Below are 15,401 nucleotides of genomic sequence, written 5' to 3'. Positions count from 1 at the left end.
GCTCGGGACCCCAGCAGGAGTCAGAGACAGAGGGGGACCAGCACCAGGTATTCTCTATTTACACGACAGGGTGACTGTGAAGGGGTCAGGAGAACTGGGGCTTTTTTTTTTTTTTTTTGAGTACTATACATGTTTGATACCATGGTAATTCGTTTACCCTCGATATGCCAGATATAATCCCAGATACTGTAATAGAAAAGTAAAATGCAGTTTCTCCCTGTTTTCAATGAGCCTCGATTCTGCTGAATGGGGTAAGAATCTCACATGGGAAGCAATTAAGTTACCCATCAAATTCAACTATGAGGAACAGAGCCTGAGCTCAGCTCTCCATACTTAAGAGTCTCATGTGAAATACAAAGAGCATTTTTCCAGCGTAGCAGCAAGGACCTGAAGCATCCATGCACTCCTGTAGAAGTGTGCTGTTCAGCCTGGCACCCATCCTGGAAAGCCTGTGATAAGCTCAGAAAAGCAGAACATTTCACAGCACCACACTCAGCTACCCTGGGTCCACTCATCATGAGAACTGTGGGTCTGAAAATAAAAAGTGTCTCTTAAAACCTCCTACCCCAAAACAATGAATCCAAATGAGAAGCTAAACCCTCTTTACATTATTGTTCCTGACTTTACATAAATTCCTCATAAAAATATTATTTCATGGGCTTGGAAACAGATCCTCCAGCCCAGTCAAGCCCTGGATGACTGTGATCCTGGCCAACATCTTGATTACAACGTCATGAGAGACCCTGAACCACGCACCCAAGCCCTGGTTTCCTGACCCCTAGAAACTATGTAAGATAATAAAATTTACTGTTTAAATATATATATATACACGCACATATATATAATTTCACAACACTTATAATAAAAAAACACATGATTTTCTAATTTTTATGCTCTTAAATTTAAGATTAGCCACTTTAAAAAAATTGATAAGCATATATTCTAATCCATTTCAGATACAAAATTTCAAAAACATCCATAGTGGTAATAAGTTAACAAAATGAAGTGACAACAGGCTAGTTTAAGAAATACCCAGTGAAGTTTATCACGTTTACTTTAATTGAGGCATAATTTACAGACCATAAACGTGCCATTTAAAGTCTACTGCTGCATGAGTTCTGACCACTGCACGTCACAGTGTAACCACCAGCCCAGTCAAGACAGAACATTTCCATCATCCCAGAAAGCTCCCCGCTGTGCTTCCCAGTCAACTCCACTCTCCCTGCCCCAAACCAGCCATCTGCAGGGGTGGTGCTGGTTATGCCACGATCATCACACCGAGTCCTGTGTCCTGGAGAAGTTCTCACAGACGGGGTCACTTCCTTGTGTTTGGCTTCTTTCATTCACCACAACGTTTTAGAGATTCATCCACGTTGTTACCTGTATCAGGAACTCGTTCCTTCCTGCTGACGAGTAGTATTCAGTCGTATGGATATAACAGTTTTTGTTATCCTGTTCGTCTGCTGATGAGCATTTCGGTTATTTCTACTTTTTAGCTATGAGGAATAAAGCCATCTTGAACATTCATGTACCAGTATTTATGTGGACAAACGTTCTGGCTTCTCTTGGGTAACTGAAGGGGAATGGGTTGAGGGGGTGGTTTGTGTGGTTAAGGGCTGGTTTAACTGATACAAACTGCCGAACTGTTTTCCAAAGTGAAGCACTGTTTTACACTCCCCCCAGCAATATATGAGAGCTCTAGCTTCTCCACATCCTTGTCAACATTTGGTGTTGTCAGGGTTTAAATTTTAATGATCCCCCTTTTTTTTTTTTTTTTTTTAAAACTGTGACAGCTTCTATTTTTTTTTTTTTTAAGTATTTATTTATTTATTTATGGCTGTGTTGGGTCTTCGTTTCTGTGCGAGGGCTTTCTCTAGTTGTGGCAAGCGGGGGCCACTCTTCATCGCGGTGCGCGGGCCTCTCACTATCGCGGCCTCTCTTGTTGCGGAGCACAGGCTCCAGACGCGCAGGCTCAGTAATTGTGGCTCACGGGCCCAGTTGCTCCACGGCATGTGGGATCTTCCCAGACCAGGGCTCGAACCCGGGTCCCCTGCATTGGTAGGCAGATTCTCAACCACTGCGCCACCAGGGAAGCCCTTAATGATCCCCTTTTGAAATAAAATGCTAACCTCCTGGTGAAGAAAGAATTCCACATAAATGGTATTTTGATAAATAATGAAAAGAAGTAAGCATAAAAATGTCCTTAATGAAGCTATGAACCCCAAACGCACTATAATCAGATTTTCAATAAATAAGCTAGCTAGGGACTTCCCGCGTGGCACAGTGGTTAAGGATCTGCCTGCCAATGCAGGGGACACGGGTTCGAGCCCTGGTCCGGGAAGATCCCACATGCCATGGAGCAACTAAGCCCATGAACCACAACTACTGAGCCTGCACTGTAGAGCCCGCAAGCCACAACTACTGAGCCCCGCGTGCCACAACTACTGCAGTCCACGTGCCTAGAGCTTGTGCTCTGCAACAAAGAGAAGCCACTGCAATGAGAAGCCCGCGCCCCGCAACAAAGAGTAGCTCCCGCTCGCCGCAACTAGAGAAAGCCCGCACACAGCAATGAAGACCCAATGCAGCCAATAAATAAACAAACAAACAAACAAATAAGCTAGCTAGATTTGCTGAAATTTAGATATAAAGGGGGGCTTATTTCCCAGGCTAATGTCTCATTTGTACTAATTATGTATATGAATCATGACTCAGAAAGCTATCAAAATAAAGTATGTTTGACAAACAGGCTATCAGAACTAGATTTTTTAGATATTAAACAACTACAACTCACTTGATAATTGTGGTTAAAAGCTTTAGATCACAAGTCAGTTGATAACATGGCTTTAGTCAAATGTATTTTTGTCTCCTCGGGTAATGTGTTTCATATATATTTTGAAACTGGTGTTACAATAATTCAGTTATTAAAAATATATAATAAAGTTTCTCAAACCATTGTAGACAATTATGCAATACACTCATCTTCCATCCTAAGCCTCTAATGATATGTTTTGTAGATTTTTAGTCTTCCCAAATATTAGTAAGAAGACTTAGCTTTATGTCTCATCTGAGGTACTATTGAAAACGTTCTGCCAACATGCACCGAATGTGTTTTTCCAATACGTGCCAAAACCATCGAAGACTGCACTTCTGTCTATGAAAACAAAACGTTCCTCACCTTGCACAGTATGTGTTCAGTTAATGACTCTTCACTCTCACAGTTCCTAGAAAAATGACACTATTTTCCAGACTTTTTTTTGGTATAATGACATCCAAAAACACATTAAGTGCTCTGTAAGAAGTGATATTGTGACATTAGTTTCAAGCAAATAAACAGTCACCAATTTACTCACCCCAACTGCTCCGCATCAGAGAATAGGACGTGGCCCAACCCTAGAGCAAGTGTCACGGCTGGTGAGTCCCCACGTGCGCTCTGAGCACACGCGCCTGGTGAAGAGGCCGAGGGGCGTCTTCTTTAACCCCCTCTGCTCTACTGTGCACAGGGCCTCCCCCATCTGTTTTCAAGTGCTCTCTCGTTTAGCTTTTGTTACCCTAAAGATGCTTTCCTGTCCTATAACTTTAAGTTCAGTTTGAGTGCATTATCCCCAAAAGTTGAAAAATTGGTGAAGAAAATTATATAAAAGGAAGAATTTACATTTCAAAGTCATTCCAAAGAAAAATTCTCTTGCATCCCTCTCCACCAACCATGCCTACTGTGAAGCCTTCTCCTCCTCCTTTCGCAAATACGACACACTGTCATTGCATGACATTTCATGTCCCAGCTGAATTCATGTGTTATTGCTTCTATCATCATGACTTCAGCGTTCAACTCATATATTTTATATCTGTGAAAACAGTTTGGGAATCAACAGTCCCCCTTTCTTTATTTCACAGGCCGTGTGTCTGCTCTCTACTGCTGAGTAACAGATCACACCTAGCCTTGGTATGAGCTTAAAACAGTACACATTCATCATGGCTCACAGCTTCTGTGGGTGAAGGATTCCCCAGCAGCATGACTGGTCGGTTCTGGCTAGAGATTCCTCCTGAGATGGAGTCAAATGTCAGGCAGGGCTGTGGCCGTTTTAAGGCCGCAGGATCTGGTTCCAAGATGGCTCACACGCATGGCTACCAAGCTGCTGCTGGCTGCTGGTGGGGGGCCTCAGTTCTCCTCCAAGTGGGCCCCTTCTCAGAGCTGCCTGCTCCAGTGTCCTCGTGACACAGTGGCTGGTTTCCCTCAGCACAAGCAATCCAAGAAAGAGCTGGAGCAGCTGTCTCCTTATGAACTAGCCTCGAAGTCACATGACCTCACCTTCCCCATGTTCTGTTTGTTCGGAGCTAAGTCACTAAGTCTCAGCGAGGAGGGGAATTAGGCTCCACCTTTGAAGGGAGGCATGTTAAAGAATTTGCAGACATATTTAAAGACCACCACATCCACTGACTGTGAAATCTCGTGAAGACTCTATAGACTTCTATCATTCTATCATGCACTACTTAGAAGAGTTTGGTTGTTCCCAACAGCACTGTCACAATCCAAAGAAGAGAACGTTTATGAGCATATGTTTAAGAGAGTGAGATAACAGGGCAATCAACAGAGGTTTTAAATATAAATGCTGCTTTTCCCCTCAATGCCTAACGTATACTGTTTGGTAGTGGATTTTGTCAGTAGTTAAACACCTATCAGCTAATGGGCCACTATAGATGTCAGCTTTAATCCTGATATGCTGATTTTAATACTCAACCAAATAACTTCATCTTTGGTTACAAAACAGACAAGAATATAACTGTAATATTATTTGGGAAAAAAGTAAGTTCCCTAAGCTTCCAAGTTCCTTTTTGTATTTAGTCTATATGGAGAACACAGTTAACCCACTGGTGAGCCTAGCCATCCACCCCTGGCCTCTCTCCAAAGGAGCTCTAGATCCAGAGTTCCCATGGCCAAACTCACATTTTTGTTTGTATGCCCTGCCAGCACTTCAACTTCCATATGTCTGAAACCAAACCCCTTCCTTTCCTTCCAACTCGGGCTTCCTCCCTAAACTCCGGACTTTCATCAATGGCTCTCGCACCGTGTCTACCCTGAGCCCACCTCGCCCACTGGAAGCTGCGGCTCAGCTCCTGATCTCTCTCACAGCTGTGCCTGCCGCCCCCTTCCACAAGCAACCCTTTCCCACCCCCATATTTTTGCTCACATTCTTCCTTCTGTCCACAATGCCTTTCTCCTACTTCCTAAACCCTTCCTTATCCTTGAAGATCTAGTGGCAATGCCATCTGCTTCCTGAAGTTCTTCCTGATCATCTAAGGGATTTCTTACACAGCTGTTCTGACGCTCAGGATCTGACATCACTTCCAGACATGGGACAGAACTCAGTATTTTTTAATGGATTCGAAATTCTAGAGATTCAACAACATGTAAGGAGCACTTGCTCAGACATTTATATATACTTGAGTTTACAGTTATCTTAGTTGATGTGTACGAAAACTCTGTGAGGGAAAATAAGCTTAGTTTAGGATGAGGAAGCTGAGTCTCTGTGCAGCTGCTGGACGGCTCTCCTAAGTTCCTGTGGTTGGGTCAGTATCCGTGTCAGGATCTTAACCTGAGTCTCCTGACAGCAAGCCAGACGCTCTTTCCATCGCACAGGTGGTATTGCCCTCATGTTTTTTTCTTACCAGGCTACATTTCTTACCATTGCTCCTAACCAACAATCATTTATTGTATCAAAGGGTAGACACTCCATTAGACACCACTTATTGATTTATTATTAGTTTGAATCATATGAAAATGCTATTTTTGTAGATCAAAAAATGGTCAAAATCAATAATTTCATATGGTTCAATCTAACAGGAAAGGATTCATTCCCCCCCCTGGGAAAAATGTAAAAGCTAAAGATAACTTGATTCTAGCATAGAATAATAAAAAAAATACAGAGAAGAATGAACTCTAGGTAACTATTTTTGGAAGACTATGAGAAATGACAAAACAGACTAATGACACCTGCCTAGTGACACTGAAGGGCTTTCTGGAGGAAGGCAGGATGGTGAGGAGGCCTGCCTATTGCTGCTGCTATTATTCCAGAGGAAGTCATCTGTGGCTTTCTTGGGACAATTTCATGTCAGCAGACATAAATGAATTATAAAAGGGGAAGAACTAATTTTTTTTTAAAATAAATTTATTTATTTAATTTTGGCTGTGTTTGGTCTTCGTTGCTGCGCGCGGGCTCTCTCTAGTTGTGGCGAGCGGGGGCTACTCTTTGTTGTGGTGTGCAGGCTTCTCATTGCGGTGGCTTCTCTTGTTGTGGAGCACGGGCTCTAGGCATGAGGGCTTCAGTAGTTGTGGCATGCGGGCTCAGTAGTTGTGACTCACGGGCTCTAGAGCACAGGCTCAGTAGTTGTGGCGCACGGGCTTAGCTGCTCCGCGGCATGTGGGATTTTCCCGGACCAGGGCATGAACCTGTGTCCCCTGCATTGGCAGGTGGATTCTTAACCGCCATGCTACCAGGGAAGTCCCGGAAGAACTAATTTTAAAACCTCGTGTCTGATCATTTTTCTTGAAAGATGATTTTCAGGAATTTCTTTTCTTGGAGGGTAATATTGTCCTCCTACAAATGTTTCTTTTAACATTTCTTTAAAGAAAGATCATTCTGTTAGCTAATAATAACTCCTCTTGTTTACATTAGCATCTCAAGTGACATTTTCTTTAAGTTGTAGTTTACAGATAACAGGATGCCTTTTGAGTTTATATCTCCATAACCTTGACATTTTTATTTTCAAATATTTTCTCTGGAAGTCAGTCTCTCTGAGATTCAAGTAGCTGTGACTCTGCTGTAAAGTAGAGCTGGCAAAGCCTCACGAAACTCCCTGCCTCCGGTCCCATTCCACCCTCCACCCAGACACACAAGCACACACGCTGGCACCCAGGGATCCTTCTGAGATACAGCTGACCCTGTCTTCCTCTTACTTAACCTCCTACAAGACACGTCCAGGCTCTGAGACCCCCAGGCGGGTTCTCCAGTTCTCTTCCCTCTTCAGCATCGCCCCACCTTCCTGTCCCCTGGCTCTGCTGTTACATTCTCTGCCGCCACACAGCCCCACGTCTTCCTCCCTATCTTTGCGGAAGTCTCTGGTCGCCACCTCAATAAGGCTAATCTGATCCTCCCTGTTACTGTGGTGCCTTGTCCTACTCTCATCACACTCCTCACACTGTGTTATAGTTTATCTGTTTTCACAGCTCTCTCCAAAAAACACCCGTTCTTTCTCTGTGAAATCTGAGGCAGACTTCAAGTAGCCACCACCAAACACCTTGCATTGATAATGTCTTTGGTCTATCTAAAATACAAATAAATTGGATACAGGGAACTACATTCAACATCTTTTTTTTTTGGCCGTGCCACGCAGCTTGTGGGATCTTGGTTCCCCGACCAGGGATTGAACCTGGGCCTTAGGCAGTGAAAGAACCGAGTCTTAACCAATGGACCACCAGGGAAGTCCCAATATCTTATAATAACCTATGATGGAAAAGAATATGAAAAAGAATATATATGTGTGTGTATAACTGAATTACTTTGCTGAACACCTGAAACTAACACAGCATTGTAAATCAACTTACTGCAATAATAAATAAATAAACAAATAAATTGGATAGAATTGCTTTAAAAAGAATAAAAGAGGACTTCCAAGCCTGGGTGGTAGTTACCTGAGTGTCTGCTTAGTAATTCTTTAAACCATACATGTTTTACACATTCTTCTGTACATTTATTTTTCAATTTAAAAAGTAAGAAATAAAGAAGAATTAGACCTAACAGCCAGTATCCCATCTTGTGATTTAATCATCACAAGATATTGGTTTAAAATTATAACTAGTTTTTTAAAGTATAACTGGATTCTCAAGTACAATGCCACTTCAAAGATGACAAACATCCCTAAAACAAAACTGACAAAATAATTAGGATAAAATCTGTTTATAATCACATGATATTCTAGAACATTAAATCATTCCTCTTTTTTCCTACCTCTGCAAGGTTATAAACTTTCAGGTTTGGAGAGTATTTTTACTTGCTTATTTAGCAAACAAAAAAGTAGGTGATAATGATATCAAGGTACATTATAAACATGTAGGTTTATTTTTATCACATAAAATATTCAGTAAAATTGAACCTCTCTAACATCTCATTGTGCTCTGGAAATGGTGTATTTCATATTCCAAAAATTACTAAGTCTCACAAATTAATAAGAGTCAATTAGGTATCTAAAGCATATACTGGCTCCCACCCCCTGCAATACTACTACAATATGCTATTTTATCCTATATGTGAATCACTCATACGATTAAAATTCACTGATACCAGTTCAGTTTGGTTTAACCACATTTATACCCAAGGCAAGTGGCTGGGCGCAGCTGGGGCGAGAAAGATCAACAGGAGAATAGGGCTACCAAGGAGCATGAACACCAGTAAGAGAAACCAACTACACCCCACACGAGTGCTACAAGCTGAGCACTATGGTGACTTCTCTATCTCTCAGAATGTGGCCCACAAAACACGCTGAGCTACACTCCTGATAGCAACAACTAAAAGATAAAACATAAAAACCTATTTTTAAAAGCACCACCGAGTTGACACAGCAAGGAAGGAAGCTACAGGGGCTGAAATAAAGAGACAGCAGAAGCTCTGGGCATTGAGGAAATATCAAAGCCAGCTTATGCCCACCTGGAGACTTGCCCTCTGGAGCTGCTGAAGCCTGGCACTAAGAGAGAAAGCCGGTTTTCCAGTAGTGACGACCTCCCCACGAGAACACGCCTCTTGGAATGGACCTCCTTCATCCCTCTCCAGGAGAGAAGAGGAACGCAGCAAGAAGCGCCTGGTGCAGAGCCCCAATTCCTACTTCATGGATGTGAAATGCCCAGGATGCTATAAAATCACAACCGTCTCTAGCCATGCACAAACAGTAGTTTTGTGTGGCGGCTGCTCTACTGTCCTCTGCCAGCCTACAAGAGGAAAAGCAAGGCTTACAGAAGGATGCTCCTTCAGACAGAAGCAGCACTAAAAGCACCCTGAATCAAGAAGAACAGGAAACCATCCCAATAAACACATTTCGGATTTAAAAAAAAAAAAAGAGAGAGAAAGATGAGACCAACCCAGGGTGGAGAGTCCAATAGAAGATGCCATACACATCCAGGACCCCGATTCAGCGTGAGAGTGAATGAGAAACACCCTCAAACCCACAGATGCGAGCAGGAGAAATCTGCCCTCTCTCCATCACAGTCTGAGTGGAGGGGGACGACCCCGCTAAGAATCCGTAAACACGAGACAGCCCTCATGTAAGCTTCAAGACCCACAAAGGGGACCACAGAGTGAGTCTATCTGCACGCCCAGTTACTGACCAAAGCAAATGCAAACCACTTGGGAAAATCCCACCTTCATCCAGACCTTAAAAATATTCACAGGTCAAAAAAAAAAAAAAAAAAAATGCACAGGTCAAGTTCCAAGGAAAATGAGAAGCTCATTGTCAAAAATCAAAGCACACAAAGATCATAACACCATGACTTAAAGCCAGTAGAAGCGACATATGCAGAAACTGAAATTATTAGTTGCAGAATATGAAATAACTATGTTTAGTGTGTTTAAAGAAATAAGAGAAGCTTAAAATATGACCAAAGAGTAACCAAGAAGAGGTGGAAAAGAACCAACTAAAACCTCTAAACTGAAAAATTTTTAATGACTGCTTAAATCCACTTTACTGTAGTTGACATATAATAAACTGTACATATCGGAAGTGCACAATTTGACACATTTTGACAAACATGCACACCATTAAACTATCACCACAATGCAGAAAATGGACAAACCCGTCACCCTTAAAACTTCCTTGTGCTCCTTTGTAATCCCTCCCTCCCACCTCCCGCCACCCTTCCCAGGTCCCAGGTCCACAGGCAACTGCTGATCTACTTTCTGTTACTAGAAATTAGTTTACGTTTTCTCTAATTTTATATAAATGGAACTATACAGTGTGTACTCTTTTGTCTGGCTTCTTTCTTACAGCGTAATGATTTGAGATCCATCCATGGTGTAATATGCAGCAGTGGTTCATTCTTTTCTTTTTCTTTTTAATTAATTAATTAATTTATTTTTGGCTGCATTGGGTCTTCGTTGCTGTGCGCGGGCTTTCTCTAGTTGCAGCAAGCGGGGGCTACTCTTTTGTTACAGTGCGCGGGCTTCTCATTGAGGTGGTTTCTCCTGTTGCAGAGCACGGGCTCTAGGTGCACGGGCTTCAGTAACTGTGGCACGTGGGCTCAGTATTTGTGGCTTGCAGGCTCTAGAGCGCAGGCTCAGTAGTTGTGGCACACGGGCTTAGTTGCTTCGCGGCATGTGGGATCTTCCCGGACCAGGGCTCGAACCCGTGTCCGCTGCATTGGCAGGTGGATTCTTAACCAGTGCGCCACCAGGGAAGCCCGGTTCATTCTTTTTTATTGCTCAGGAATATTTCATTGTATGGATATAACAGTTTTTTTGTCCATTCACCTGTTAACACACATTAGGGTTTTTCTAGATTTTTGGCTACCACAAATCAAACTGCTATAACATTCATGTACAAGTTTATATGGATATCTGCTTTCCTTTCTCGTGTAAATACTTAGAAGTAGAATTGCTGGATCGTATAACAGATTTATGTTCAAGTTTTAAAGAAACTGTCCAACTGTGTTCCAGACCACACCACTTACATTCTCAGCAGCCGTGTGTGTTTCTCGCAGGCTCTCCACAACTCTGCCAGCACTTGCTATCACCAGTCTTTTTAGTTTTAGACATTCTGATGGATGCGTGGTAGTATCTCACTGTGGTTTTAATTTGTATTTTCCTAAAAACTAATGATGTGGAACATGTTTACACATGCTTACTTGACATTCACATACCTTCTTTAGTGAAGCATCTATTCAAATATTCTGCCTGCTTCTTCTAAAACTGTGTTATTTATTTTATTAATGAGATTTGAGATTTCTTTTTATATTCTGAATATATTTCCTTATCAGGTATAGTATTTGCAAGTATTTTCTCCCACACTGTGCCTTGTCTTTTCATAACAAGTAACACTAAAAGGATATTATATGTACTAACATCCAAATAAACACAGTGAAAGACAGAATTCATTAACTGAAAAATTGTATCTTAAGAAGTTATCCAGAACACAGTACAAAGAGACAAAGAAAGTGAAAATATAAGAGTAATTAAGGATAAAATGAAAGATATAACATGTCTAATCAAAGTTCCAGAGAAGAAAAAAGAAAGAATGTGGAAGAAGAAATACCTGTAGAGATAACAGTAGAGAACTTTCCAGCTAGGTTGATAGATGCCAATCCCCAGAATCAGTAAGTTCAACAAATCCCAACAGGAGAAATTAACAGAAATGCACACTTAGTTCTTCTACTCAAAACAGAGAATTATTTAATCCTAATTTCATTAAATCTCAAAACCACTATATGATAGTAAAGGGATTTTTGACATCAAATAATATAACACCACAAAAACAGGATAACAGGAATGGAGACAACAAGAATGTCTGGAAGCTGGAGAATGGATGCGAAGTAACTGACCTAGTAGATCTGAGACAGACCTCAAGAGAGAGGAGGTGAAACTGGATGAAGAAACCAGTTACATCACAGAACCTTCAAAGGGCTCAGGAATTGGCAAAACTATGTATCTCTGGAAAGGGGGATGAAATGTAAGGCACCTAAAATAAAGCAAACTGAGTGAAAGATATTTAAGAAGCAGTAAAATCCCTAGATCTCCTCCCCAACTCTATGATCTAGGTGACCACCTCTCTCCTACCCTGGCAGAAGTCTACAAATTTATTCTCTAGACAACTGAAACGTTATCTGGCCTGGGAGATGACAGTCCCAGCTGAGTCCTGGGTACCATATGGAAAACAAGGAGACTAAGTGACCATATTAATAATAAATGCTTCCAGAAACAAACACTCACATATACAGTCAATTGATCTGACAAAGGTGCCAAGACAATTCAATGGGGAAAGGATAGTCTTTGCACCAAATGGTGCTGGGATAATAGGATATTTACATGCAAAAGAATAAATCTGGCCCCCCTACTTCATACCATACACAAATATTAACTCAAAATGGACCACAGACCTAAATATAAGAGCTAAAACTATAAAGCTCTTAGAAGAAAATATGGGGGGTGGGGGTAGGATCAATTGGCCTTGGCAACTTAGTGGATGTACAGGAATAAAGCAGAAACGGACTCAGATTTAGCCTGATTGGCTGAGAAAACAGAAAAGAAGTATAGATACTTTCAGGACACCTAAGTAAAATGCTTGCTTTCCTTCTGGGAGTCAGGAGTTTTGGTGGTTGCTAGACAGAGGCTGCCCACATGAGCAGCTCCCAATAAAACCCCGGGCATTGGGGCTCTGATGAGCTTCCCTGGCAGACATTTCACTCATGTCACGATCAGCTGCTGGAAGAATTAGGTGCATCCTGTGTGACTCCACTGGGAGCGGACTCTTGGGAGCCTGGTCTCCTCAGACGTCACGCCGTGTGCCTCTTCCCTTTGATGCTCTTGCTTTGTGTTCCCTGACTGGAGGAGGTTGCAGCCGCGAGCACAACCATAATGCTGAGTCCTGTGGGTCCTCCAAGCAAATCACCAACACCGGGGGTGGTCTTGGGACCCCTGATACAGGCATACACAATGAGAATAATCAATTTGCCTTTATACCATAAAGTTAAACAAGATCTTGAAAATTCTGTTGGACAAGTAAGTTCCGAATGCTTACGACAGTGTGTACATGTAACCTGGAGGTTCCCAAACTGGCAGGGCAACAGAGTCATATGGGGAGTCTTCCAGGCCCACCTCACACTTACTGAATCAAAAGTTCTGCCAATGGGATCTGGGCCTTTATATATATATTTTTTAATACATAAATTTATTTATTTATCTACTTTTGGCTGTGTTGGGTTTTTGCTGCCGCGCGCAGGCTTCTCTAGTTGCAGTGAGCGGGGGCTACTCTTCGTTGCGGTGCACGGCCTTCTTATTGCGGTGGCTTCTCTTGTTGCGGAGCACGGGCTCTAGGTGCACGGGCTTCAGCAGTTGTGGCACGTGGGCTCAGTAGTTGTGGCGCATGGGCCTAGTTGCTCCGTGGCATGTGGGATCTTCATGGACCAGGGCTCGAACCCATGTCTCCTGCATAGGCAGGCAGACTCTTAACCACTGTGCCACCAGGGAAGCCCATGGGCCTTTATTTCTTAGACAACCTGACTTCATGACCTGCAATTTTGGGAGAACAGAACTTTCCCAGCCTCCTGCCTCAGCAGCTGCTAATGGGCATGCATCACACCAAATCAGCAGCCTGTCCTTCTCTTCCAACCCACAGGTTGCTGGATCTGTTCCTGGTTGCTGCAGCCCACAGACAGACGGTTCAGTGTGCCACCATTCTATATCCAGGATATACACAAAAACATTTTTGGAGAAGGACATTTTCAACATCTTATTAACTTTAAAAATGCATGTAAAAGTGCTTTGTAGACAATAAAGTACTTCACAAAGGTAATATATTATTAGGCTTAAAAGGCAGGTGTGTGTGCCATAAAACACAGTAACATCTTAGATGTCATGCTTCTAGCACAGAGTTATACCTCCTCGCTAGCTCTCTACCTTCCTCTAACTATAAGCTCATGTAAAGGCTACAAACACATTTTTAATTTTGGTTTCAGGTTTCAGTTTTGTTGCTCTTGAAATGTAAACTTCATTTCCATGTTAACAAGAAACAACTTCATCCTGGAAAAGATCACAGACCCATCACATCAAAACATCGAAACTCACCTTCTTACATTATTGGAAGGGAATCCTTTCCTCCGGAGTCCCTTCCCTTTATCATATGCGCACATACCCCGCCTCAATACACACAGCCTACTCAACGTATTTACTTCCCCTTCCCTAAAGTTTAGGCCAGGAAATCTTAGAACTCAAAAGGATCTTCAAAATTCTGTTGTACAGGTAAGTTCTGAATGCTTCCGACAGTGGGTACATGTAACCTGGAGGTTCCCAAACCTGGCCGGGCAACAGAGTCATATGGGGAGTTTTCCAGGCCCATTCCAAACTTACTGAATCAAAAATTCTGCCAGTGGGGCCTGGGCCATTATTTCTTACGACTTTCTGAAGCATATATGCCTGACGGAACCCCACAAAGGCTCTAGATTTGGAGTGGACAAGTATATCAGAAGGCAAGAATAAGAGGAGGATTTGTGGAATGATCTTTAGAAATTGAAGGGTAAGGAAGGAGAATCCTTAATCTTGACATTAGGAATAGTTCTCCTTGAGTGGCACAAGGATTAAGACATTGGAACCAAAAAGAAGAAAATATAATCTAGTATACCACTTGGCTCTGCAGTGGATAATATCTGAAAAATCTAAAATAATAAACACCATTAAATGGTTTTCAGCTTTATAACCAATATATATACAAGGTATAAAGTCTTAACTATACTTAGATAAAAGTACACAAATATTATCAACATTGACAACATAAAAGTACAGCTGAGGGCTTCCCTGGTGGCGCAGTGGTTAAGAATCCGCCTGCCAATGCAGGGGACACGGGTTCGATGCCTGGTCCGGAAAGATCCCACATGCCGCGGAGCAACTAAGCCCGTGTGCCACAACTACTGAGCCTGTGCTCTAGAGCCCGCGAGCCACAACTACTGAGCCCACGTGCCACAACTACTGAAGCCTGCACACCTAGAGCCCATGCTCCGCAACAAGAGAAGCCACCACAATGAGAAGCCCGCGCACTGCAACGAAGAGTAGCCCCCACTTGCTGCAACTAGAGAAAGCCCGTGCGCAGCAACGAAGACCCAACACAGCCAAAAATAAATAAATTAAAAAAAAAAAAAAAGTACAGCTGAAAAAGCTGGAAGGTAGGACAGGAGGGAAGGGGAGACAGAGAAAAGGGAGGGGGTGCTAATACCCTCATCTTACAAGAAGGGAGGTCCAGAGACATGGTTTAAAGTTGATCATACAAAGAAATAGAGACTTAAGTATATCATTTAAAGTCACAATGGTAGCCAATAAAAGAAATAAAATCGGAAGTCAATAATAGCGAGTTGGAAAGTACAGAGGCAAAGTAACTTGCTCAGACTTAGCTTGTTAGAAAGTTCTGAAGCCGTGTCTGAGCACGGGCCCTCCACACTCCAGGCCTGTGCTTTTTCCAGTGTATAGCTGTGCCAAGCACATGCCAGGGGGTGATCCGCCCAAGGCTATACACCTAGTTAGTGGCAGAGCCAGAAAAAGAAACTAATTCTCCAGCCTGAAAATTATTTGGAAAACTTATTACTAAAACTTCCAGAAAAGACCATGGTGAAAGTTTCTCATTCTTCCTTTTTCTCTCATTCATTGACTCTCATTCAT

General features: G+C 42.5%; 1 protein-coding gene and 1 pseudogene across 5 annotated transcripts in view; one reads left to right on the top strand and one right to left on the bottom strand.

Annotated features, from left to right (window-relative positions):
• The window catches only part of PPP1R13B (protein phosphatase 1 regulatory subunit 13B), an 83,723-nt gene that overhangs the window by 22,766 nt on the left and 45,556 nt on the right, over positions 1 to 15,401 (bottom strand). The gene's annotated exons all lie outside the window — the stretch shown is intronic.
• On the top strand, positions 1,768 to 13,774 carry LOC309626658 (small ribosomal subunit protein eS27 pseudogene; annotated as a pseudogene). Its single transcript, XR_014249960.1, has 2 exons — positions 1,768 to 9,436; positions 9,467 to 13,774. The product of XR_014249960.1 is annotated as a small ribosomal subunit protein eS27 pseudogene (transcript).

This window comes from Balaenoptera borealis (assembly GCF_965194805.1).
Source record: "Balaenoptera borealis genome assembly, chromosome: 3".
Taxonomy (NCBI): domain Eukaryota; kingdom Metazoa; phylum Chordata; class Mammalia; order Artiodactyla; family Balaenopteridae; genus Balaenoptera; species Balaenoptera borealis.
This window is presented reverse-complemented; position numbering and strand designations above follow the sequence as displayed.